This window comes from Dermacentor variabilis, chromosome 1 (assembly GCF_050947875.1).
Source record: "Dermacentor variabilis isolate Ectoservices chromosome 1, ASM5094787v1, whole genome shotgun sequence".
Taxonomy (NCBI): Eukaryota; Metazoa; Arthropoda; class Arachnida; order Ixodida; family Ixodidae; genus Dermacentor; species Dermacentor variabilis.
In genome coordinates this window covers 243404591-243431077 of record NC_134568.1, presented here as the reverse complement: position 1 = coordinate 243431077, position 26487 = coordinate 243404591, and the positions used below count along the sequence as shown (strand labels likewise).

The window sequence follows — 26487 nt, the reverse complement described above, 5'->3', positions numbered from 1 at the left end:
TCTAACTGAAGTGCTGTCCGTACACGTATCTACACCTTCTCTCTCCCTTCTTTCTCTTCCCCTTCTCCCATCCCCCAGTGTAGGGTAGCCAACCAGACTATTGACTGGTTAACATCCCTGCCTTTCCTGAACTCTTCTCTCTCTCTCTCTCTCTCTCTCTCTTAACTTGACTTCATAGTAACCTTTCGTGCCCCTTTAACAATTGCGTCTTGCTTCCAAACAGTCATGAATGAAGACAAATAACTTTCTGCGAGTAACTATGTATACACGTACATGAAAAGCGCACATCACCAAACCAAGTGATGTCTCGCGCTGCGAGGTTACAAATGCCGGTATGATAGTAACCTCTGATGTATCGCGGAGTGACCGTTCATTGTGGTGTCTTAACGACTTCGTGGAGTTTTATGTGTTCTGTGCACTTTTGCGTGTTCAGCCATTAGCATTATATACTGCGCGATGACGTAGTGTTCTACGTCGCTTTGCATCTGTAATTCATAACGGCTGAAGCCTTTCCCTTTAAGAATACTTAAAGTTCCAGTTTCCCCACCTGTGTCTCCAATTTTGACTGAACGGCGAGTATGTGGTATAACACTGGTATGTACTGAATTATTGACTACTGGTGAGGCTACTTTGTGAATTCAGTTGTCGCGCTCGTTGGGACGGAAGAAAGGACAAGGGAAAACTGGGTTTTTCAGAATGTCACCGCATTTTACGAGTTGCGGAAGGGACTTCCGGTCCAGCAGTGCACGAACTTGCTTTGCGCCCTCCCCACCTCCCTCAAAACGTTTCAAGTGATCAGAATTTTGAGTCTCGAAAAAAACGAGACGTAAGCTTTCTTCAGTCTCGAACGAGTCGAATTTTCTTTAGACCACGCAGAAGGGCCATACGACACAGAACACCATTGTCGGAGCATTTAAATCTCGCGCTTTCAGGAGGATGCTTGTCGCGCGCTTGAAGCAAGATGCGCTCGGCGCGTGCGGTCCACAGAGGTCGCCCGGTGCTGCGAAAACAACAGCGCCCTCTGGCGTTCGGCAACGTAATCGAAGCGATATGGCGCGTTTCCCTCCTCGCTTTCTTCGCACGAGAAAAGCCCAAACAGAAACGCTCCACGCGCTTTCCCGAGAGAAATAAAAGAGAACACGGCGAGGAAAGGGAGGGAGCGGCTAAAGAAACGCTCCGTGGCGCTTCCATTCCGAGGCCGCTCACTTCGAGGAAGCTGCCCGGCTCGAGCACCTTTTCCTCAAAACTACGCTTTAATTTGTCCGCCCGCGCCTTTCGGCACATCGTCTCGTCCCCGCCTTCTAGATAGCCTTCCGGCTTTTTTTTTTCTTTCTTCCTTCCCCGGTTTCTTTTTCCCCACTCTCCCCGCATCGATTGATCTCTCTCGACCGGGTCCGACGCCACCACCGTTGCCGCCGACGCTGCCGCCATATTCCTCCCGCTCGAAAACCAAACGTAAGTCTGCGTTCATTTTCTTCTGCGCGTTGCACGTCGTTCCCGTCGCCGGTCTGACAGTGCTGATGGCTCCCCTTCTTCCCGGAATGGCTGCGCCCTGCCCTCTCTCTATATCACCCCCTCCCCCCGCCCGCGGCGGCAGCGCGCCCTTCGAAGACCCCCCCTCCCCTTCCAACCCTCTCTGCTCCTTAGGGCCCGCAGGACCCGCCGTCGCTAATTGGAAAGCCCGAGCTCAATTCGACGCTTCCTTTCCTCCCTCTGCCACGCGCGCGCGCTCCCTCCGTCCTCTCTCGCCCCTCTCCTAATTTTTTTCTCCTCCCCGGCTCCCCATTCTGTCTTCTCTCTTTCGCCAGCGTTATCTCTCCCTTTTGTCGACGCATCTGATGATAATTTATGCATCGCTTCTCTCATTACTATGTGACTCCGCCCCCTTTTCGGGCGTGTTAAGACAAGCGGCACCGCTCCGTTGGCGCTAATGAACGGGACGTGCTCCGCTGCGCGTAAAGAGCTCGGCGGGTGTCATGAACCCCTGGCATTTTCGCGTAACGAGCGATGCCGCAAGCTGCGCCACGATGGAAATGCGCCCCAGGCACCTTTCTTAGCTCGCCATCATAGTTTTTGTTGTTGATGCTCCGTCATTTGGTAGCACTGGCGTTTCTTTTCCTTTCGCCCCATCCTGCCTAGAAAAGTTCAATCAGTGCGTCTTTGCCCATGTTTATCAACTGCGGTGGCTGCGCACGATTCTGCACAATCATCCGGCGCGCAAGTGAAATCCATGTATTCTAGCTACTGAAAAGACACAAAAAGAAAAAGAAACTGGCAATTTTTTCTTTGTTCTCGGTTCTTGCAGGATTTCATTAAACTGTACGTGTTATTTTGAGGCCTTTAATTTCTGCTATCTTCTGTCTTATTTTCTGTATTTTATAAGCTGCAATGAAAATATGAAAGCAATTTATTTTTGTTTCAAATATTTTGACATATTAGTGTACGTAAGCATTAGGAATCGTTGAGGGTTCATCACAGAAAACAGAAGACCAGGATATTCTTAACGTACAGTTTCCTACTTCTTGAAAAGTATATCAATGATAAAATGTGGTGTAGCACGGCGTATACATATATATCTCTCAATGATCTTCTAGCTCTTCCAATTTGAGATGATATAGGAAGAATGCTGCGCTGGCCATGCTGTGCTGGCCTGGTCATAAATATTTTAACAAATAATCAAATGAAAAACTTAATAACTAAATAAATAAATAACTGCCAAATGTTTTTTCGGAATGCGGAAGTCACAAAAGAAAGCCTGAATTTTCTCGCCGCCTTAACACAACGTAACACTGGACGAAGCACTGCGTAGTTCGCAGGGACGCACGGCAAGAAGTACCTATAGATTTTTGGGTGCGTGATGAATCAACGTAGACCTCAAAGTTTTCGTTGCCTTTCGTGCTACGAAAACTGTAGTGAACAGATTTGCTTGATTTAGCAAAGTGATGAAACTTGAAATCATAACTGGTTCACATGTTAGTAATCGTTTAGGGAGCCTGACTTAAAAGTGCCTACGTGCTGCGGGTGCGTTTGACCTACAATACCTGAAGCATTGCTCTTTGCCTCTCGGTTAGAAGAGTCTTCTGGGCTCTTCTTATTTGCTGCGGTGAAGTCTGCTGTGTTCACGCGTATGCAGACATTAATGCGATCAGCACCTTTAGGATGCTTGGCCCACTTTCCGATCGGCTGGTCGGTTTGTGTTGAACCGTTTTCTACGACCTTCATATAAAAGCAAGATATCCTTTAAAATATGCCTGATGCAGGGGGGAATTCAGCCCGCTTCATATTGGTTCCTCAAGCACAGCAACCCAATGCTTATTTTAGCGCGCTGAGCCACGAATCGTATCTTTCCTTAGAACATCTATCGACTTGCTTTGAGTGCACTCCACATGTGCGTGTCCGACTGATAAAAGTGAGAACGCCCGCTCTTCTAGCTGCCAATGAATCAAAGTTTTGTACTTGAAATAGACCCTTGTGTATGCTGAGCCCCAATTCTACAGTGCCAGCGGGAAAAAACTGGCTGGGGCTTGGTAGCCTCGTCCAAAGGTAACACGCTTTTATCTGTGGTGGCGCTGTGGCGCGCGCGTGTATTAAAGCAATTAACATTCTTAGCTTACTTTCCTCACTACAGATTGTAAATTAAAGTGCCTTCAGCAATACGCTCTCCTGCGACATTTCTGGAATTCTAACCTCAGTAACTTCGACAGTCATCGTGACGGTTCTGCCGTAATTGTTTATTCTCCAAATACAACGCGAGCTAAACCCGAGCTGAAAGCAATGCTTTAACCTGAATGGGTAATTTCAGATTCGTCTGCAGATTATTCTGCTTCCCAATAGCGCCACGTGCCTTGTTTGTTCTTCAGTTGGCGAACTGCTGATGATGAAGCGCACCTGTATGTTTACATTGCGAGGCTTCGTGCAATTTCTGAATTTGAAGAACGGTTGCATACGGGCGATGAATAAAATCTGACTTTGAGCCCCCTATTTCTTTTTTTTTTGCATTTCCTTCGCAATGCTGTAAGACATCAGTTTGCATACAGCAGATGTGAATATGCCACGTGGGAAGGTGGCTAACGTAAGTGAATTTCTACCGCGAAGTATAACTGAAAAATTACCAGTACATGCTATATACGCATCGTTCCAACCAGTAGGGAGGCACGCTTGCTAGCTACTGCTGGGACGTTAGCATGAGTTTCACGCATAGCAGAGCTGACATGAGTTTTATCAAACGTTTTTCCTTTAATCGTTGTACGCATTATAGGTAGAATTAAAGAATTATGGGGTTTTACGTGCCAAAACCACTTTCTGATTATGAGGCACGCCGCAGTGGGAGGACTCCGGAAATATCGACCACCTGGGGTTCTTTAGCGTGCACCTAAATCTAAGTACACGGGTGTTTTCGCATTTCATAGGCAGAATTGTAAATGCTATCACTAGGAAACCTCGTGAGTCGCAGGATAGGTGGGCTGACGCAGCTAAGATGATCTGTCGCTGCTTGTCTTGCTGATGCGCGTCACAAATTTGCAGCGTGAATGCGCCCCTAGCCGTGCCACCGTTATTTCGGCATGTCCACCACAAGGAGTCCAAACTTCAAGCTGCTCAAGGAATTGCTAACAGCGTGACACTAAATATAGTGTATTTCACCTTAAGCTCTTTTAGGGGTGAACGCAAGCGTCTTGTAATTGGTAAAATTAAAATTAAATTTCCAATAGCCTTCAAGAACAAAGACAGGAATATTGATATCCGTTACTCTCTCACAATATACGTCTGGAATGAGAATATTAAAAATTGCCTATTTTTTGCCCAGGAGCTTATAAGAAACGCTGTTGTGAAGTGCTCAGGATTAATTTCGACCACCTGTGGTTCCTGAATCTAACAATACAGGAACATCTTTGTAATCCGCTCCCATACTACGCACGTTCAATTGCATTACTCCAAATGTTTGGAAAAAATAACAGTTGAGCCACTAAATGAATAAGGATTGTAATGGCTAGAAGATACCTTCAACAAGTCATGGGCTCATATACATATGACCTCATGCAGCTATAATGCTTATATCAAAACGCCAAAAATCGAAACGTGACGCCATTCACTTTACGCTGGTGTCACGCTTTTTGTCTTTCGCGCCTAAGATTAGTTAAGCTATGTGGTTTTACGTGCCAAAATAGCGATATCCTTATGAGACACACGGTAGTCTGGTACGCCGGAGGAATTCTCACCAACTGGGGTTCTTTAACTAAGCCCACCTAAATCGAAGTGCACGAGCGTTTTTGCATGTCGTGTTAATGGAAATATGGCTACCATGGCCGGGATTGAAGCCGCAACCTCAGCAGTGCAACGCCATAGCCACTAAACTACCGCGGCAGGTGTCTTTCTCGTCTCTTCGCCGGACGCTTAGTATTCTTGTCAAAAGAAACGCGCGTCGATTCGCACGTGTCGGCGAAGTCTAGTCTAGTCTTGTCAACGTAGTCTAGTCTCTGCCAGGCAATCTGATGGAGCTTGCGTGGCGGTTAGATCAGTTACGTAAGGTTCAGTACCGCTCCTCACTCCTTAGATCTTCGCAGTTTCTGAAGCACAATGGAAGACCCAGTGCACGCCCCAGAAAGTTAACTTCCGTGGTGGAAGTGCACCTACCTCACTAGCACCACACCGCTTCTATGGGGCCTTCCAAATACGGAGCAAGTTTGCGGCAGCGTTTATTCAGACCTGGACGCATAACGGGTACCTTTTAGCCCAGCCTACTCCTACTCTCTTCGTTAATCTTACTCCCAGCTTCCAATTTTTACTTGATCAAATTGGGTATAACGTTTTACGCAATCAAATAAATATGAGCTCTTGTTTTATGTGACCGTGCACTGTGGCGCTATTGCTATCAGTGTATAGTTGTGAATGGCAGCATCCTTCAAAATTGAAATTACGGGGTTTGACGTATATTACCGGCCGTCGGCGAAGGTAATAATAATAATAATAATAATAATAATAATAATAATAATAATAATAATAATAATAATAATAATAATAATAATAATAATAATAATAATAATAATAGGCCACCGGATGACAACAAAGAATGAAGGAATAGCAGCCATCACACCACTTTCTGGCGAAAACAAAACAGTAAGGATAAAATTTGCGACATGCTTCCATGTATGCCCCCCCCCCCCCCCCCCCATTGTGGGCTACGGGAAACTTCCAGTCTGGCTATATTTCACTAAGTACAATTTGGCCAGTTGTTTCTTCCGACGTTCATACGCGAATCAGATCGTATTTAGAGAGAGAGATAAAAAAGAACACTTCGAACGAATTCTCAGGATGACACCAGGATCTAGAGATCCGCCATCAAGATTGTGCTAAAAATGCACTTTTGTTCTACTTACATTTTGAAGATAACGCCTCTTTATGCACCGAAGCCCAAAAATGACTGGGACACAAATGTATCTCGTCGCCCGCTTTGGGAATTAATATTTAAAAGCTGGTGTCCTCCCACGAATTCGTTCCAAATGAATACGCCTTGCGAACTCACGTGCTACAATCCGTAAAGAGCAAACATGTGCCGTAAAGTTGTTCCTTAAAAAAATGAGTTAGCAAATTTGTTAGTTAGTCGAATAGGCATTTCGATTTCTCGTGCAAGTAATCAGGGCCTATGTAAGTGATCCAGCTCTAAGACTCGAATCGTGCTATATGCCACAGGATGTTATTGCAGTTATACGAACACTACAGGGGTATTTCTGCCGTTGCCGTCGCCGAGATGTTCTGTATAAAGTCTAAAGGCGATAACATAGCTCCCTCGTGCCGTATGTTGTATGTGCGAGTGAAGGCGTGCGAGGGTGAGCCAACGATGGCGGCCCAGTCTCGCGCGTGCAAGGGAGGAAACGCGGGGAGGAAGCACACCGTCTTCCGTCGCACGCAACGCACCGAGGGCAGGATAGGCATGGGAGGGAGGCTTTCTACTACTGCGGTTGCTTCGTACGGCGCGGTCACACGCGGCCACGCGGGTCCTATTTTCAAACCGATCTGCGATGGGGGCAGTACTAGGCGCATCAAGGGCCGATATCTTTCTGTGCGCTGTGTTCTCGCCGCTTAGTTCGGGTTGAATCGAGAGGAAGCAGGAAGGTTTATTCGTTCGCTGCTGCTGTCGCACTTCCTCACTCCAGCGTTTTGACAGCGCGTTTCCGCGGTCATCGAGTGAGATGTGTTCGTGCTTGCTTGTGTGCGCACGACATCTTGCTTGTTAATTTCGTTAGTACGCGAATGTTTGCAAGATTACACGGCTGATAAAGCAACTATCCTTACTTCGTATAGCTAGCTACTGATTTTCTATCGCAACCGAGGCTTCGCCTATCGGCGGACGAAACTGCTGCTAAAAAAAAAAAATCTGCAGTCTAAAAAAAAATATCCTAGGAGCCCTAAGCACTTCTTATGACTTGTGAATTCGAAAGCATTAATGTCCAATTGAATGCCGCTGAGCGGTCCGTCGAGTTTTGCGCTGCGAGTAATGTTTCTGAGTTTTGCTGCGGTTATGTTATTGCGGTTAGCGTTAAAATTTGTGCGGGTTATTTTTTTATTTTACATTTGCTACGTTCACACCGTACTACCTGGTCGAGTACTTTAAGTGCACCGAATCTAAAACATGGACAGTGCACATGCACACACCCTGCTATGGATGAATGTGGAGCCTGATAAACTCAGCCCACACGTGCAAGTCTCGATTGAGCAGTTAGGGTGAACTGGAACACCTGCCTGCGCGCTAGCGCGCCAAGTGCTGCGTGAAGAGAGAGGGCATCGCCGGAGGTGCCTCTATCTCCTCGCTTGTTTTGCTGCGTTCTTCAGCTCCCTTACCTTGTCTGCGGTGTACTGGCGCGGACGGCCACGCTTCGCTACTGCCGAGGTTGCGGCCGCCGATTATGTAGATGCCTCAGACTCCATAGCGGTACGTGCTGCCCGAGACAACGAGCAGACAGCAGCCTGCGGTGCCAACGCCACATGCCACCAAAGTGATGTGAGACGAGAAACCGAGGAAGCAGCAGCGGCCACCAAGGCCGTCAGACACGCGAAGCAGCTATGCCCAGTGGGGGTGAGAGAGAGGCACGTCGCCGCGATTCCCTCTCTCCTCAAGCAACAAAAACAGCTGGTGCGCTCTCGCGGCATCACGTGTTCCGTGTCGCCCGCTGCCTCCGTCGAGGCGCGCTCGTGATGTGGCGTCGCAGCCAATGAGAATTTGGTGGCGCTTCGCCGCCACAGACGTCGGCTTTCTTGCTCAATGGCACATTTGATGCTTTCGCATAAAGAAAATATATATAGCTCACAGTAAGTTCGATGATCTCGTACAACATGTGTATTTTACCTAGCAGATACTGACACTTTATTAAAAAAAAGAGAACAACAAAAAGAATTTTACTAACGCCGCGACCGGTGATCCGACGGCAACGTCACTAAAATCGTCATTTTCTTTGTTTTTTTATGCGAAAGCGTCAAATGGCTCATTCTGCGAAAAAGACGGCGTCTGTAGCAGCGAAACGGGACCTAAAGTCCCATTGGCTGAGACGCCACGCCTCGTGCGCTCCTCGACGAAGTAGAGCGAGCGAAAGGCGCGCCTGTTGGTGCACTGGTGTGCCAGGTGTTGAGTGAGGGGAGAAGGCATCGCCGAGACGCCACGCCACTCTCGCTCTCACTCTCAGAGCCTGCGCTATTCGCGCACTCCTTGTCCGCGCAAGCACACACCTGCGCTCTAATTTCGAATCAGTAATTGCTATAAAGAAATGAATGCATAAAAACAATAAAATCGAAAAGTGTGAGTGGCGGTGGTCAGTTTCGAGCCAACAACGCCACGCGCAGAAGCCGAGTGTCTTACTCCCTGGGCTAAACCAGCGCCTCCTAGACAGCAGGCCTGTGCACTCTGCTTTACGACATCATGCTACTTGGACCCGAAATTTCCATTGCCAAGCCGGCGTGGCGAAAGCGGTGACGTCAAAATCACCGCAGCTTACTCGGGAGCATCCCCACTAGGTTCTGTCGCAGTCGGGCAAGGTAGCATGACGTCATGGATCGAAGTGCACCGGCCTTATGCTATCTAGGAGGTATTGGCCAAGCGTCTCAACGCGCTCGCTTGCCCGCGAGCAGTTTATAACTCGAAGGATCGCTCAGCGGCGTTAGATTGGACATTAATGCCATCGCATTCATAACTCATTAGAAGTGCTTAGGTGTCCTCGAATTTTTTTTTTGTCATTGTAGTTAAACGTGTGAATCTTCTTTTCGTGATTATTTCTTCGGGTTCAGGAAACACTTTTTTGACTATATATGTACCGTGTTTTCTTTTAGATCTTACTAAATAAAAAAAGGTCTTGTTTGCAGATAGCACAATTTGAATCGTTGAACTGGTTCCCTCGAAGAGGCGGACATTACTTGCACGAGAAATCAATTAACAAAATTTAACTCATTGAGTTTCTAACTGAATACTTTAAGCTACATATTGTAATCTGTGAATCGTAATAGGCGAGCTCGCAAAGCGTATTCACATGGAACGAATTCTCAGGATGACACCAGTTTCAAGATATTGACTTTCAGAGTGTGCGACGAACTCTGTTGGCGTTCCGGTTACTTTTTGCTTCAATGCATGAACGACGTTGTCAAGAAAATGAAGGACAAGAAAATTCAGCGGAACTAGCAGTGCAATTTTACGGCAAGTTTAACGGCGCATCTCTCAAAACCATTGCCATCCTCAAAATTCATTTCAAGCCGATATGCCTTGCAAGCTCACCGGCTACAACTCGTAAATTGCAATATGTACGCTAAAGTAATGAATGAAACAACTTAATTAGTAAAATGTTGCTAATTAGTTCATTTTACATTTTGGCTTCTTGTGGAATTGATGTTCGCCTCTTCGAGTAATACAGCTCAAGTGTTATGATTGTGCTACCTGCCACAGGCGATTTTTTAAAATTCTGTAGAGCCTAAAAAAGAACCCTATATATGTGACTTTGAACCCGGAAAATGCGAAAAGATACTATAAGTGCACTGGTTTTTTTTTTAGCTCTGCGTAATTGCGTTAACATATGTGCGAAATCCCGGATCCTTGCCCCTCGCACCGGCCATGTGGGCACGCGTTTAAGCGTTGAAGAACGCATAATCCTGGCTTGTTTTAAACATTTAGAGCAAGTATACGCAGTGACAATCGGCAATCCTTGTAACGTAATCTAGCTGGGAATCGCGCAGATTGAAATGCCCTGAACGGCTCATTACGGACACTTCCCTGCCTGTTCCAGCCGGCCACTTACCGGGCACCACACTTACACAAGCTATGCACGGATCAGGTCATCACTATTGCATCAGTGGAAAGAGTTGAACGTTCGCCCTTGAATGTCTCACTAGGAGAGAAGGGAAAAAGGACGGCTTGAGTAGCTGCATTACAGGGGTGCTGGCGGTGTTTCTCAGTAAACCTAGCTAGTTGTGCAGGCCAATTAAGATCCCGCCGCGATGGGCGTGAATGATTACTCTCAGCACCGATTACGGCTGCACAATTACCCTGGTTGCCAGCTCCTCGAACTTGCTGACTGTTGCCACAACCGCTTCCGTGCCAGGTCCGGACCAGCCCCGAATGTTGCTGAAATATGGATTCTTTTCTGCTCATTTACTTCCTTCTTTTTCTTTCTTTTTCCGATTAGTCCCTTGCTTATGACTCACTGCGAGAAGGGAAACTGGAGCGAACGGTTGCTAAGACACGCATATTGCCAGCGCGTCGTGTGCAATTATTTCCTTACGTTTCCTTGAGCCTGACAAGAACAGATGCGCGCTGGATTCATATCACATACTTGAAGTTTATTTTCAGTTCTGTGTCATGCCAAATTACAAATATTGATGGTTTGCGCTCCCCTAGCAGTTCTGAGCGGGAATGTTTTCGTTTCTATCTGTTGCATGCCGCATTGCCGTTGAAAACGCCGGTTCACATTACTACGCAGAAGCCTACTTGGAGGCTACTTGTCACAATATAGCAATGGTATTTAAGCACTGCTGCCGGCGGTGGTAGTTGTGTATATTTATAGGCACGTTCATCTTAACAACTAGATGTCTTGCAAGGAAAGGGGAAGCCATTGGACTTGTCTATACGAATTCGCTGGGCGCGATGGTGAAACACTCACCTTTGCATCTGAGATAATGGAAAGCCTTTCCCTCTCTCAGCTCCCGAGCCCGTTTTTATTTCGGCATGGGGCCACACAGATAAAAGAATAGAAAGTAAGTGGTTCAGCCGCATGCTCTGCGATATTACTTATTAAGATTACATTTCCGGCCGAATTTTGTTGCGTAGAACTTTCGTTACACAAATCAGTACTCAGATACGCATAATGACGGCAAACATACCAAAACATAATCCGATGAACGGCGTGCCAGTGACTACCATTCGGAAATATATCGCATAGCCAGAGCATGCTTTCGTCTCCTGAGTTTCTGAAAGATACCGTGAGTGTACTTTGCCCCTGTGGGACTCAAATGTTTTCACCATGTGTCGGTTGCGTTCGTTGTCTCCGGACATACGGATGCACCTCCCGCCTGGATTACCACGACGTGAACAGACCATGCTTTACCGTCTGTGGCTAGGCGTTGCATTTACAAAAGCCTATGCTTTCCTCATAGGAATGGCCGACAGCCCCACGTGCGACACATGTAACATCGACGAGACGCTCGCACACATTATCTGTGTCTGCCCGCGATACAGTGCTGAGAGACAAGTGATGTGCAGGGTACTGGACAAGCTGGACAATCGTCCACTTTCAGAACTAAAAGCTTTAGGCCAATGCTCCGAAAGAACATCCGCGTTGAAGGCCTTATTCGCGCTATTAACGTTCTTGCGGTCTACGGGGCTTCACGACAGACTCTAAGAATGCCGCCCCCTACCGTTCTGTAGTGTACGCGCTTTGTTCGTGCTTGTCTCCCTTTCTTTCTATCTCCCCCTTCCACTCTCTTTCTCTTTTTATCCCTCTTAACCCTTCCCCCTGCGCAGGGTAGCCAACCGGAACTACCTCTGGTTAACCTCCCTGCCTTTCTCTGCATTATTTTCTCTCTCTCTCTGAGAGACTGCTACTTTCGACTCGAGGGTATTTTTTGCGAGAAGGTCCCGTTTCACGTGCACGGTAAGAAAGAAAAAAAGAAGAAAAGAAAAACGCATGTAGAACTGACACATCAGTATTACTTGCAGAACGACCCATCAGTATTACTTTCGCACTGTCATCGTTAGAATATAAAACTGGCCTCTTTCTATTTATTTAGCGCAATTCTATGAAAGGAAATTACACGTGGGCAGTAGCGCTCAATATACGTGAGCGCGCAGGCCCATACGCGCCGACCCGCGCACAATGGCGCCGTTAAATTCGCCGTCATAACGAGCTGCAGGCCAGCTTAACCCCCGCACTCTTGGCGAGCCATAACTCGAGCTCTCCGTGGCAGCGGAAAGGAGCTCGTTTTTAAGAAGTCCATATTCGAACCCTTTATCTTGCGCACTTTTGCAGACCCGTTAGGTAGGGAAGCAGGTCGGAGAGAGTGCAGCGATGTCGAGGGAGCAAGGAGAAACTGCGTCTTCGGATTAAAGTAATGGTGCAAATATCTGCGCCCGGACCGAAGACCCCGAGCAGGGAAGTGCGCCCTCAGCCGATCTGGCGGCGGGAGGTTAATCGTTTCCGCCGTGGCGTCAGTTCTTCATCTCCTTCCGTTCATCAGAAAAGAAATATGAATGCTTTATCAAGAATCAGGAGTCATCATCTGATTCACGCTCCAGAGACAGCGTGCTCCTATTATTATTCAGCGTGCCGCCAAGGATGAACCGCGGATGACGCTCCCTGCGGTTGGTGCTCGCATCGGCAGCGTCGCGCCTGAAATGGCTCGTTAAAGCTAGCGCTACGCGCTCTCCTGGTGCGCGGGGTTCCAAGCCCGGGCTAGTTGCGGGCTCGGGGTGCGGTGCTGACGCAGGATAGCGCTGAACAGGGGATTCCAAGAGCTCTAGCCTGCCACTATTTTCGACGGTGTCGGACTGACACCCACTTTGACGCTTCTGTGTTTCTCCGCCCCTCTCGTATCTTGTCTTTTTTCTTCGACAAAGCTGTCGCGCGGGAAAAAATTCACTCCATACAAGACTTTATATAAATAGCCGTGTAGTGGGGAAAATATTACGTTGCTCATGCAATACTAAGGTGCACAAATGCGTATTGTTCTCGGTCTTATAGGCCTAAGCGAGAACTTGCAGGTACGTGAACGCTCAGTCATCAAACAAGTTGAGGTAAATACAGGCTTCATACATTCATTGTTCCTCTCTGTACCGTCCAGTATATCTCTTCCGTTACTGTAACATTGTAGACTAACCTTAGTAGATAGCATTTTCCACCTGGCAAGCAGCGGAAAACGTACTCAAACGTGGGTTCAGCAGTATCGTAGATTATATAGTACTTCAAGTTTCTTGCATTTACACGACCATTCTGCAAAAACGTAATACGACACGAATTTAAGAAAAATTTTGAACGCGCTTCGACAAAAGTTTATTTATGTATGTGTAGTCGGACAAGATCATGGCCACCGGTGTTATTTAGGATACACCAGTAGAAATCAGTGATTGAGTTTCTACAGAACTTGTGTTTTTAGGCGCACGGACTTCTTGCTCTAAGTACTGTAGTAGGCCACAATGCAGCAAAATATGAGCATGGTCCTATTCCTACAAGGATTTCACCTCCCAGCGACCGCCTTATTACGCAAGTTGAGATGGCTCTCGCCCATCTTCATTCAGGTAGTTTCCGAAAAACAAGCAGGAGGAGGTGTTGTAAGGCAGCGTCAGACATCATCGTAGCCCCGTTGCAAATTTTGACATGATAGAAGGAAACAGCTCTGACGGACAGTGTCATCAGTATCTCAAGAAACGCACGATGGAGTACCAAGGTATCACGGTAAAAAAATTAAAAAATCTAAGCTTTGTCACACTCACAACTTCCCGGGTGATTCTCTGACTACTCCACTTCGTATATCTGTCGCGACTCCGAGGAGGCATCTGACGTCATGCCTAGCCATTAAGAACAGTGTCAAGAGGCTACAGCTTTTATTAGGTGGCCTTAACCCACTTCTAACATTCCTGCTGATCGCTGCACAAAAAAAAAACAAGAAAAACAATGTTCATATTATTACTTGGGTGATCACTGCGTGAAATAAGGGCTCTGCTAGCAATTAAAAAAACATTATTGCAGCGTACTTGTATGTTGCGCCCAGAGCTGCAATATATGAATACTCATTTTCAAGATCGCGATACCGCAGTGAAATAATAACACCCTGGAGGCTTGTGTAAACCTCTTTCCTTGTTAGTGAAATAACATCGGTGGCATTCTCGCACGTATCTTTGTACTAAAAGCACATCAGATCGCAGTGTTGTGTGATAACAGTGGATAAGCATCGAAAATAGATGTACCACTCATGAAGGACGTTCTGATGACTGTAATTGACGGTAGCTTCTGTCCTGTTATGCGATCGTCTCCCCTGTTTTTGCAGCAGCCCCAGGATAAAATGTCGAACAACCCTCTGCCTCGAACCAAGGTTTCGCTGTAGCAGAAAATGTTTGCGACTATTTTTGATCAATGTGGAGTTCCCGGAAACATATTGTGGCTGGATAGCTCGGCAAGATTAGTGGCCACGCGCTCACGCTTCCACATATTTTTTTCAGGGAACCACTAATGTCCACCACTTAAACTCACTGGAACTCAATTAGGCCTACTCAGTTACTCACGGATTAGAAGTGAGTGCACTCTTTAAAATGTGTATGCCGACGAATGGGTGGTTTAAAGCGGTTACATACGAATTTTAGAAGCTGAACATTTCCCCACAAGCCACAGCGTAAACTAGTGACAAGTGATCTTAACTTTTTCCTAAAAACAACTGCAAAACTTCAATACACGTCCTAATCCCGAAGCGCGGCAAAAACAAATCTACTGCAACTGCGCTAGCGATTCCTAAAAAAATAATAATCATATGACATCGCGCAGAAGAACGTTGCTGAACTAAAAACATGACAAGTTGTGGCTTCAAAGTGATTTGCAAATTACGAAAAAAAAATACGAAGTAACATAAAAGACAGCTATATTGATTTGATTCAGGCGCTGAAAGTGTGTGCTACTGTGTATTGTAATACAACGTCCAGCCTTGCCCTCTAGTACGCGCAGTGTACGTTGGTGCTTGCTCTGTAAGGAGAAGACGTAATGCGCACGGAAGGATGAACATGCGCGGATGTCCTCTGAAGCCTTGGCCAGAGCTCCGTGCCATTCATCTAGTCATTGCAAACGGCATCCTCAAAACGTCGGCTTGCTGCAGCGCACCGGCCTCATGCGCCGCCATCGTAGACACACAGGTAGCGGTGGCAGGCTGAGGCAAACGATGGGAGCATCATCACGTGTTAAAACATGGCGGCGCCCACGGAAGCGCAATGAAAAATGTCTACAGCCGGACGACCTTACACATGTATATGAAAGGGCTGTACCTGTTTTCTTAGAGTCATCGGAAACGGATGTTCTCGAGTATGAGACTTGCAAAGTTTACTTTGGAACAGAAAGCTTAAACATTATAAATGTGTACCTTGAACGAAAGCAAGTTCTCGCTGCAGCGTTTAGCTGAATGCCACGGAAGTGAGCACCACCCCTTTTCTGATTCGGCATTCGAAAATGAAACCCAACATAGCAAAGAACCATTGTCGTGCATATGTCACTAATTGGCAGGTTTTTCGACAATTGAACACGATTACATATGGAAACATGCTTCGGCGGAGTTTTGTGAACATATACTATAAGACAAACTCCGTGTCTACGAATACCAAAGAACTTCGTCTCCCAGAAGGTCAAATTGGTTTCGGTAGGGAATTCCGATGAGTGTGTGTCATTCGTCGCAGAGCTGAACGCTGCTACCATCCCTCTGGGCAAGTAGATGTCTCCCGAATGCGCAGAAGACTTGAAAGAGTCTGTCGCCTAAGATGAAGAGGATTTGGCTAGTATTGGAGTCAGTAGATGTGCTTGTAAAAAGTATCGGGACCTATTCTTTCCGTGAAATCGCTCAATGATGCGCTATTGATTTGGCATCAACTCTATGTCATAAGTTGTGCCGCAAGATTACTGTGCGCTGATAAAACCTGCAGACGCCCATCTTCTAGCAAATCTAATCCAACCGCACTGAGTAAATGCATTATGTCAGTCTGAAGCAGAAGCCTATGCGGAAGTCATGACTCGATGAACTCAAGGTTCAGCATGGCTGCATCGTAGTCTGCATCGGGGCTAGTAGGAAAGGAAAGCACTCTTGGCCATGATATCATTACACATAATTTACTTTACGAGACGCTCTCCTTAAAATTTAGAATCGCAGCTGCGAAAACAAGTCGGCGCTACATTCCAGGAAGGACGCTTTGGTATGGGGCTCGGTGCACAGTAAAAGCGGGCTAAGACTGCCAATCTGTTGTCGTCATGTCGGCCAAGCTTGATCGATTTCATAAGCGAGGTTATGAAAGGATGATTCAGCAAGTATATCAATTGTGGTCGGAAGTTATTGGATAGATGTCTAGCTTTCGTACACGACGAAGCGCGATGGATTCGTTTCTTAACCTCGACACGTATGCGCAAAATAAAAAACCTCTACGTAGGTTGAAAAGCGCTATTTTTATGGACATGCGAGGTGCTTTTGACACCGTAAGCCGTACATGGCTTTTATAACCGTGGAGCGAAAGGTCACTCCCTCCGTTGACTTTTGATTTTCCCTTTGAACGTAGTATTTACATGAAGACAAGTAGTGGTTACAGAGGACCTTGTACATTTAGGCAGGTCATTCCCCAGCGAAGTTTTTCAAGCGTTTTACTTTTCAACGTGCTGACGTTCAAGTAGCCATTTCTGTCGCTAACGTCTCTTCGTATATCAATTGATGCAGATAACATCTGTCTATGGTTTTCCGACTCAGAATATGCCAAAAATACAAAAATTTCTTAAAGAAAGTATGGAAACTAGATTTACTTTACTTGACAGAAAGTGGTATGTATTGATCAGCAGATAAGACAGCGGTATTGCCCATCAAGGAAATGCCTGGCCAACTAGCCATTTAACGTCAGACGCATGGTTTTGTCTGTTGTTTGGACTCATTGATTTATGGAAATTTTTTTGGAAACTAATATTTCTTGGAGTGCCCATATAGGTTGTTTTGAAATGCGCGATTTGACCATAATTTGCCACACCTTTTCCGCACTGTTTATGTCTGGACGTGGCCTGCATACCTTGAATTTAGCACCGCATGAGAAAGACAATATTCTCGACACTTCTGTAAAACGCTATATCATGGACTGTCCGTCATATGAAAACAATGAGTCAATATACGCAAGAAGTTGTACCACCTTGAACAGACCCAGACGTGCTCTTCTGTAGCCAAAGGACTTGTTCCGTATTAACTTGGCCCATGGCCATGACACGCTAAACAAATGTGTGCTTTCACGGCCCTGCAATATTTCCTTTGTGGACAGCAACATAGTTCACATTGATTCGTGTGTGTAGCTTTTGTTGCGAACTTTGCTTACACTGTGCGTTTGCCACATATGAAATTAGTGCGTCTGTATATCATCTATATATTGCACAGCGTTATGACTTTTCTTTACGCGTGCGCATATATGCATCATATGCATACTAATATCATATGCATACTAACACACACACACACACACACACACACACACACACACACACACACACACACACACACACATACACACACACACACACACACACACACACACACACACACACACATATATATATATATATATATATATATATATATATATATATATATATATATATATATATATATATATATATATATATATATATATATATATATATACACACGCGGGTTCGAGTCCCGGACCAGGACGAACTTTTCTTCAACTACCAGGCTTTTCTTTCGAGGAACCCGAACCCGTTCGGCTTTCCTGTGTAGGAATTGCTACGATTTGGCGGATGTCTCATTTTCCCCTTAATATGTATATAGCCCTTGAAACAGGCCCGTCCACCGATCGAAACTGTTGGGTAGGCAAACAAAAGAAGATAACCGCGAAGTTGTGCCTCTCATCTTTCTAAATACGCTCGGCCTAATAAAAAACCCAGTCACTGCATATATATATATATATATATATATATATAGTTTTATTTCTTTTGTGCTTTCAGTTCCATTTTCTAATGTGTGGGCTCAGTACGTTTCTGCCTTTGGGATATGGGTGTACACACGTTATATGGGCGAAGCGTTAAGTTTTGTTTTGTTAAATGTATCTTGGGTAGCCGGCGCTAAGGTATAAAATATATTCATATTTATTTTAAGTTAATAAACGGAAAGAAAATGCAGCTTAGGCTCCAGGAAGATGCATCGGTATAGAGAGAGAGAGAGAGAGAGAGAGATGCAAATGAGAGTAGTTGTCGTTTTCTCTTTCCGAATAAACAGCATGCATGATTAGTATACACACACCACTCGAATTTGTAGGAACCAACGCACAACGGACAGCAAGCAAGAAACAGGTCTATACGTCGAAACTTTTTGCGAATATGCATCCTGCTCCTGCTTTCACTCGCACAAAAAGTGCACTCGCGTATGTTAGGGTAACGGACGAAATTAGACGTGAATGAAGTTTATGTGCTATTACTAGGGACGGGCAAACATTCGAAGTTTCGAGTACGAATCAAATATAACACATTAACTATTCGCAGTCGTATTCGGAAATAGACTATGTGGCATTTCGAATATCACAACTAACCAAATACTATATTTCGCAACAACCAACTGTTAAAGTTCCCCTACTGTTCTCCGCCTGCTAAACAAAGCACCGCAGGTTATCAGAAGTGAGAAGACAAAAATTTTCGAAGCAAATCAGAAAAAAATGCGTAATGCAAGCGCTGTTTTCGGTTTTGCGGCGGAAGCCTAGGTGACAACCTGTGAGTTTTGCTTGTAGTCAGTAATTTAGCGCTACTTGCAGTCTAGTTGTATAGCAGTTTTATCTTTTATGCTGCAACCAGTGTTTTCCTTGCAACGGGCACTTTTACATTTTTCTTCAGCAGCCTTTTTCCCCATAACTTCTGATCTTCCTTCAGCAAAAAATTATTTAGCGCTTTTGGAAAGCTAGTCATGCAGCAGCCATTCATCTTTTGGTAGGCTCGTTTGCAACCAGGCTCCAAAAATATTGAGAGGCTATTCGTGCCGTTCTTTTAACGACAATTAGTGAGTTTACGTTCGAAACTGATTCTAATTGTGCTTGATAGTCGGCTTTATTTCTTTCGCTAGTCAGTACAAGGATGTTACCTAATTATGCCAAAATATATTAAACTTGTAAATATGTGCGTCTGTATTTTACTATTCGGTATTCTATACTTACTATTTGCACGTATTTCGCATTCGGAAAAGTCGATATTGGCCCACATCTGGGCAACTCCATGACGTGGAGCGTCTGTCCTGTGCATTCTTCTGTCTTGTGTTGCCGTTATTTTTGCACATGTTTTTACCATGAATATCAACCAACTCGTCCAGTTTTACGCTCCATGATGTGCAGTCGATGCGTAATTAGTCGACGACAGTACGCTATATATATATATATATATATATATATATATATATATATATATATATATATATATATATGCGCGTCTCTTAGCGCAAAACTACGTGTATCAGGCTTGTTGTCAGCAGGGGCGAGCGTACTATATGAAATTTTTCAAATGCAAACAGCGCAGTGCGTTGTTTTTTGTGCAACGTAGCGAAAAACAAACAGCCTGCAGCTGTGTGCCGCACTGTTTAACGGTTTAATTCTGACATGTTTCAAACGCCACTCACGACACAATTGGTCTTCCACGTTCGCGCCCCTTTTCTTTTGGTTATATTGCTCAAAACCCACGCACTCTATTGTTTGCCTTTGAACGAGCGCAGATAGTACGGCGAAAAACACGTGGTATCGCTACACAGATCACTGGACTTTCATTCCTGCCTGATACATCTTGTATAACAAGTAAAAGAGTACTTCTCTGTTCGGAGCTTCGAGAAAGAAGCTTTAGAAAACACGATTTTCTAGACCTGCTCCAGGCCATGAATTTCTACAGATAGATGCTTACCGATGCCTTACGTGAACCTGATGGTTCTCGCAGGCACGTGTGATTCTATTGGTTCAGTGCCTTTTATCGCCGTACAGGAAAAAGGAAACTAAGCAGCAGATTACTGCGGCCACGAATTAAAGCGGCTCGACGAGGAATCGCAAAAAGTGTTTCCTCTTATTCTACTCACGGGCCTCGCGTGCCTGCGTGTCATAGTTGTCTTTTTTTTTTTAACATGAAGCTTGTCTATGCGTTTCACAGGTTCATGCTGAAATGCTCATAAAAAATGATTCATACGGCTACGCTAGGCTCCTTGAACAGATCAAGATAAGAAGGAGGAAATAAACAATCATTGCAATGCCCACCTAATCGAAGACCGAATGCGAACTTCGACGGAGCGCAGCCCTTACCGGTAGGAAGCGCTCCCCAGTCGACGTCGACTCCCTTGTCGTCGCGGTACTGCCTAGAAGCGAAACCGCGTCCACAGGAGCACGCGGTGCCCTCCGCTTCGCGCACCTCGAAGAGACGCCGGGCAAAGTGGCGGCACCTCTCCTCAGTGCTTCCGCTCGGGCTAAGCCGCGGCACAGAAGTCTCGGCGGCGGGTACGGTGTCGTGCGGCTTCCGCGCCCACGTGCCCGGGATTTGAACTCTGTGACCCCGCATTTCCTGTCTGGGCAGAAGGCGCTCGAGCCCGACCCATCTAGGGTGTTTTCGGTATCTTTTCTGACGTAACGGCCGCGACTCCCTGTTGTGGCTTCATTGTACTCCCAGCGGTTTCTTCCGGGGGCTCGTTTCAAAGGCGGCGCGAGCCCCCTCGGCGCGAGCCCGCCAGATCGCACGCAACGACACACCGCATTGGCGTCTCACTTGTGTCTGGCGCGCAGGACGGAAGCAACCCGCCGCGGTTGCTTAGTGGCTATGGTGTTGGGCTGCTAAGCACGAGGTCGCGGAATCGAATCCCGGGCACGGCGGCCGCATTTAGATGGAGGCGAAAACACGCGTGTACCTAGATTCAGGTGCACGTTAAAAAATTCCAGGGGTCCAGATTATTCCGGAGACCGCCACTACGAGGTGCCTCATAATCAGATCGTGGTTTTGGCACGTTACGCGCCATAATTTAATTAATTAAGGACGTAAGCACACTCAAAATGCTTGGGAGGCGTTGGTAAGGCTAAGGCAGCTCGAACGTGTTAAACGCACGTTGGCCTAACTAGGCAGTTTTATCTGACAGAGTTTTCGAGTGCTGCGGTATCTCTTTGCAACAGCATTATCTTTTTAATGCGATAGCACTATACGCGAACTTCACTCCCTTTGGACGTATACATGTAACAAAATATATGGGCAGATTAACGCAGCGTCTGAAACCGCTAGCTGTCACTAGGGAAGAATGCGGGGCTACTGGCACGTGACGCACGCGCCAGGGGTTTCAAAGAGCGACTGTGGTACACGGAAAGCACGTGTGTGATCGTGGCTTAATGGTTAGATCATTAGGCTAGGTTAGATCATTAGGTTAGATCATCGGTCATGCATTTCGTTATCGAATAGTCACGCGACGTGTTCAAATTTCCAAATCCGATTGGGAGTCCAGGCGAACCAGCTCCGTGGTTCTTACGTTCGCTCCAAATACAGACGGTCCTGAGAAGATAAACTTGGGCTTCACAAGACACGAGACCATTGACTACGTTGAGACACCACCTCGGTGCTTCAAGTGTCAGCGCTATGGACATGTGACCAAATACTGCCATGGTGAGCAGCGGTGTAAGAGATGTGGAGGACCGCAAGATTTCAAAACATGCGCGTGTAACGAAAACTTTCTATGTGCAAACTGTAGTGGTGGTCATCCAGCTAGTTATAGCAAGTGTCCTATGCGGGCAGCGGCAATAAAGCGAAAGAAAACGTTTATCTTGGGGCCAACAGGAAAGGATGAGAAAAATACGACGAAGAAAAAGACGGAGAGTCACAGAGAGTCAGACGAAATCAAATGGAGCTCAAAGAGTGAAACTGATTTTCCAAGCCTGAAGTCTTCTCCAGGAATCCAGGACACAGTGGTGGCATCGCGCAGCGGACCGGCTAAAGCAGTCAAATCAATGAACAGAGGTCCCGTAGACGAGAACACTGCTGAACAACCGGAACAGCGAAGTTATGTGTCTGCATTGCAGCGACCCCAATCGCGTTGCGATGAAAAAACACCACAGGAGGACTGTCAGCAGGTGCTACGTGCTCTCTTCAAGGCCTTGCGATCACACATAGAGAAGACGCCGGCGAGCTCGATGAAGAAGTCGTGGCTCTCGAGTCAGTGATTCTAAGCTCTGCCTCTTCTTAAAGCACCTAGCAATATGGATGCGGTCATACACAATGTTCACTATCTCGTCCACAGGTGCCACTTATTATGCAATGGAACTGTGCGGGTCTTGCGTGCCATTTACCTGAACTGTCGCTTTTCTTACGCAACATGCCTGTGCCAATGTTGGCCCTGTCTGAGGCTGGTCTTCCAAGTTCCAGATCAATTGCTGGTTATGTCGCACATGGAAACCAAAGTATTCCGACATTTTCGAACGGAAGCGCCATGCTTTATGTCAGACGTGAAATACCACATTACGTTCTACCAGTTCAAGACCGTTGCAGCAGTGCTTTGAAAGTCACTGCTGTACAAGTGCGGCTGGGAAACCGAAGTCTCAGCGTGGCCTCTGTATATGTGAGCTCTCGCCTGAAGGTCTCGATGGGAGAAATTATAAGAGACCTCTGCAGCTGCTGCCCAGCTCCGAGGATTATATGTGGTGACTTTAACGTGCACCACACTCTCTGGGGCGACAAGGTGATTGATGCACGCGGAAAGCAAATTGTTAGTGCTTTAAACACCGAGGAACTCTGCGCGGCAAATGACAAACAGCCAATGTTTTTTCGACCACCGCCCTCTTACAGTGTCATTGACTTGACGTTACACTCAGCGGACATCCTCGCATCGTCTACGACGAGTAAAGATCATTTTCCTGTCTTTGTTAACATTGCTGGATATAGACCCAACGACCAAAGATCCTGTCCTGTGACGCATTGGGATACGTACAGGGGTGGCCTAAGCGAATCATCTAGAGACCTGTTCGCGGATATGCTACGTAGCAAGAGATTGGCTACCGCTGAGCTGAAGCTACCCGACCACTTCCCCACTCCGGATCGAAAGCTCAAAATTGTATGCGCTGCCCGTAGAAGAGTGGAACGGAGGCTGATGAGGACGAAGGGCTACCCACCAATGAAGACTATATATATAACAGGATTAACGCAGTGATTCGACGTTATACAAGGAAACTAAGAAGAGATCAATGGGCATCAGTTTATGCAAGCCTATCGGTCTTCAAGCCAGTTCCAAGGATATGGTGGGTCGTTAATAACCTTGCTGGAAACTTTCAACCAAACAAGCCATTTGAAGCCCTAGCATTGAAGGTAGGCAAGGCGCTCGCTTGTCTTGCGAATGCCCTTGCTGAAATATACTCTTCCGGCAGGTCAACCGGCACAACCAAGCCGCCTCCGCCGCTATCGTCGTCTCTAATGGATGCTCCTTTTACACTCACAGAGTTGGAACTAGCATTGAGCAGCCTCCGACGTCGCTGTGCGGTGGGACCTAACCATATCAGTAATCAGGTGCTGACTAACCTACCGGTTGAAAGACGACATGACTTGCTGGAATTTTTTAATCAAGTGTGGGCCAGTGAGGATATCCCATATTTATGGAAGGTAGCATGGGTGTAACGGTTCTGAAGCCTCGAAAGAATCCTGCAGCTCTGGACTCATACAGACCGGTATCGCTCACCTCCTGTGCAGCGAAGCTAATGGAGAAGATGGCGTGCACAAGACTCACTTGGTATGTCGAGCAGGGTCGAAAACTACCATCGTGCATAACTGGGCAGCGTCTAAGCGCTCAATACAATGTGCTGGATCTGCTAAGCCACATAGAACATTACAGTGCGGATGGCCTGTCAACACTAGCTATTTTCATGGATGTTTCTAAGGCCTACGACTACGTGTCTCAAAGAGTCATCATCAGCCAGTTACAAGCTAAAGGTGTCACGGGTCATCTCTTGCACTCCATACATACGCTCCTCAATGATCGTGGAATCAGAGTTCGTCTTGGCGACACTTTGAGCGATGAAATACGTATATTTCGCGGCGTGCCACAGGGGAGTGTTTTATCCCTCTTATTATTTAACGTTGTCATGAGTAGCCTCCCAAGAGTACTAAACCATCGAATACCAGTGAAGATATCTATATATGCCGATGATATCTGCATATGGATATCCGGCTACCAGCATCGCAGCCTCGCACGAATAGCCCAGGGAGCAGTAAAAGCCATTCAGGGCCACTTGGCAACGATTGGATCATCACTATCAGCAGAGAAATCATCATTCGTACTATTTCCTGGAGTGAAAAGAAAATCTACACGCTTGACGCTGAATTTGGACGGATACCAGATTCGACAAGTCACCAACGTCCGATTTCTGGGCGTTACCTTAGACCACAGGCTACTCTGGCGCCGCGGTGTTGACCACGCTGTGGCGTCATCGTCACCCAGGCTACATGTGCTCCAGCGAATCGCTGGCATACGCTGGGGCAACCACCCGACGTCGATGCTACGGCTACATACAGCGTTGATTACCAGTCGGATCCTGTATCAGCTACCTCTGATGTCACCCTCAGACAGCCAGTACGAGCGCTTAGAAGCCATCCACAGAAAAGGTATCCGACTTTGCCTTGGAGTCACTCAGCCAGCGTCAAACAAGAAAGTGCTCTACGAAGCTGAGTCACGCCCTCTACGACTTCAGGCTTACCTTGCTCTCATGACCCAGCTACTACGATTGAGTGAGTCTACGCCCGGTAGAGCCCTCTTACGACGTATAGGTAACAGGCCGAGCTCACATTTTTATGCAGCACTGAACACGCTTCGCGTATTAGGATTGCGCTGCTCGAGACAGAGGGAAAGGATAGAACCACCCTGTTCATTCGAGGACATCACATGCAACTTAAGTGCACCACGATTGCAGTCAAAGAGCTCCATTCCATCGGCAGAAGCCAAGCCATTAGTCCTGGAACACCTGAACACGACTTACCCGAATCACCTACAGGTATACACAGGTGACTCTGTCAAGGCAGACGAAGACCGCTGCGCAGCTGCATTCTATATTCCCTCTCTAAGATATACGTGGTCTGGCCGCCTGGACTGTATAGCCTCGTCGACAGTTGTGGACGGCGTAGCAATAGCTTCTGCTCTGCGCAAACTAAAGACTTTGCCTCCGCAGAATGTGGTTGTCCTTACGGACTCAAAGGCCGCGTTACAAGTATACCGTGGTCTGCCATCACTCAAGTTCCCACGCAAATCACTAGCCATCGTGAAAGAACTCAACAACAAAGGCTTCACAGTGAAGTTTCAGTGGATTGGTACCTCAGGTACCTCAACATTGGTATCTCAGGAAACGAAAAAGCTGATGCGCTTGCGTACACAGCGCTCTATCATCCTCCCAAAATCAAGGCTCCAAAGAGTATGCAAAAATCTGACATTCGAAATCACTTTGCATTGCTTTGGGTTCCACCGCATATTCCTTGCGTAACAAAGAGATTGCACCGAGAGGAAGCCTCACTTCTATATCGAATAAGGACAGGATCTGCTAATACACCGGCCTGGTTATTTAAGACGGGGAGAATCAATTCTCCGAATTGTACGGCATGCAACGAGACAGGAGACATTGAGCACTTTTTGTGGTCCTGCCAGCAATTCCAAGATGAAAGGGACGCTCTCCTGAAGAATCTCCAAAGAAAAAAAGGACCTTCCGCATGCGTGCCTGCAACACCTTATATTTCCCGAGGGATCAGTTATAGCCCTCAAAGAAACTGCGCGTCTCTTTATCGAATTCTTAAGAGAGATTGGTTTGATGAACATATGGTGAAACCCTTCAGCGGTATTGTGCGAGACGCTCGGGCGAAGCAATTGCCGGCCTTGATCGCCAGGCTAAACTCGCCTGTTGCTACAATTCACCACCACCACCACCACCACCACCACCACCCCCACCACCACCACCAACACCACCACCACTTCAGCCACTTTGGAGGTACGTAACAGAAAACTCGAAGTGTGTTGAGCGTATGCGTGATCATCAGTCTGCACGAAATCACAAGTCTGAAAGAGGTATATAAAGAAACGTTACTTCGATATATAAGGGTGTGCAAGGTTGCCCGTCAAGCACGCAGCTGTCGAGACATCACTATCTAAGTATGCTACGGCCTAATTAGAGAGTTAGCGTGGCTAGTATTTTTTTTTGTCGCCCTTCGTGTTTAGCTCGGACGTAATTTGGACGAGACTTTGTTGTCGTTGTCCCAGGCATCGGTCACTCGC

The 26487-nt window shown here is 46.6% G+C and overlaps 1 long non-coding RNA gene across 1 annotated transcript in view; it reads left to right on the top strand.

Moving 5' to 3' along the window:
- Window positions 1–1204: 1204 nt before the first annotated feature.
- The window catches only part of LOC142573201 (uncharacterized), a 193105-nt gene continuing 167822 nt past the window's right edge, over window positions 1205–26487 (top strand). Inside the window, exon 1 of the long non-coding RNA XR_012826241.1 lies at window positions 1205–1455. This is a non-coding gene — a long non-coding RNA (uncharacterized LOC142573201). The remainder of the gene's footprint in view (window positions 1456–26487) is intronic.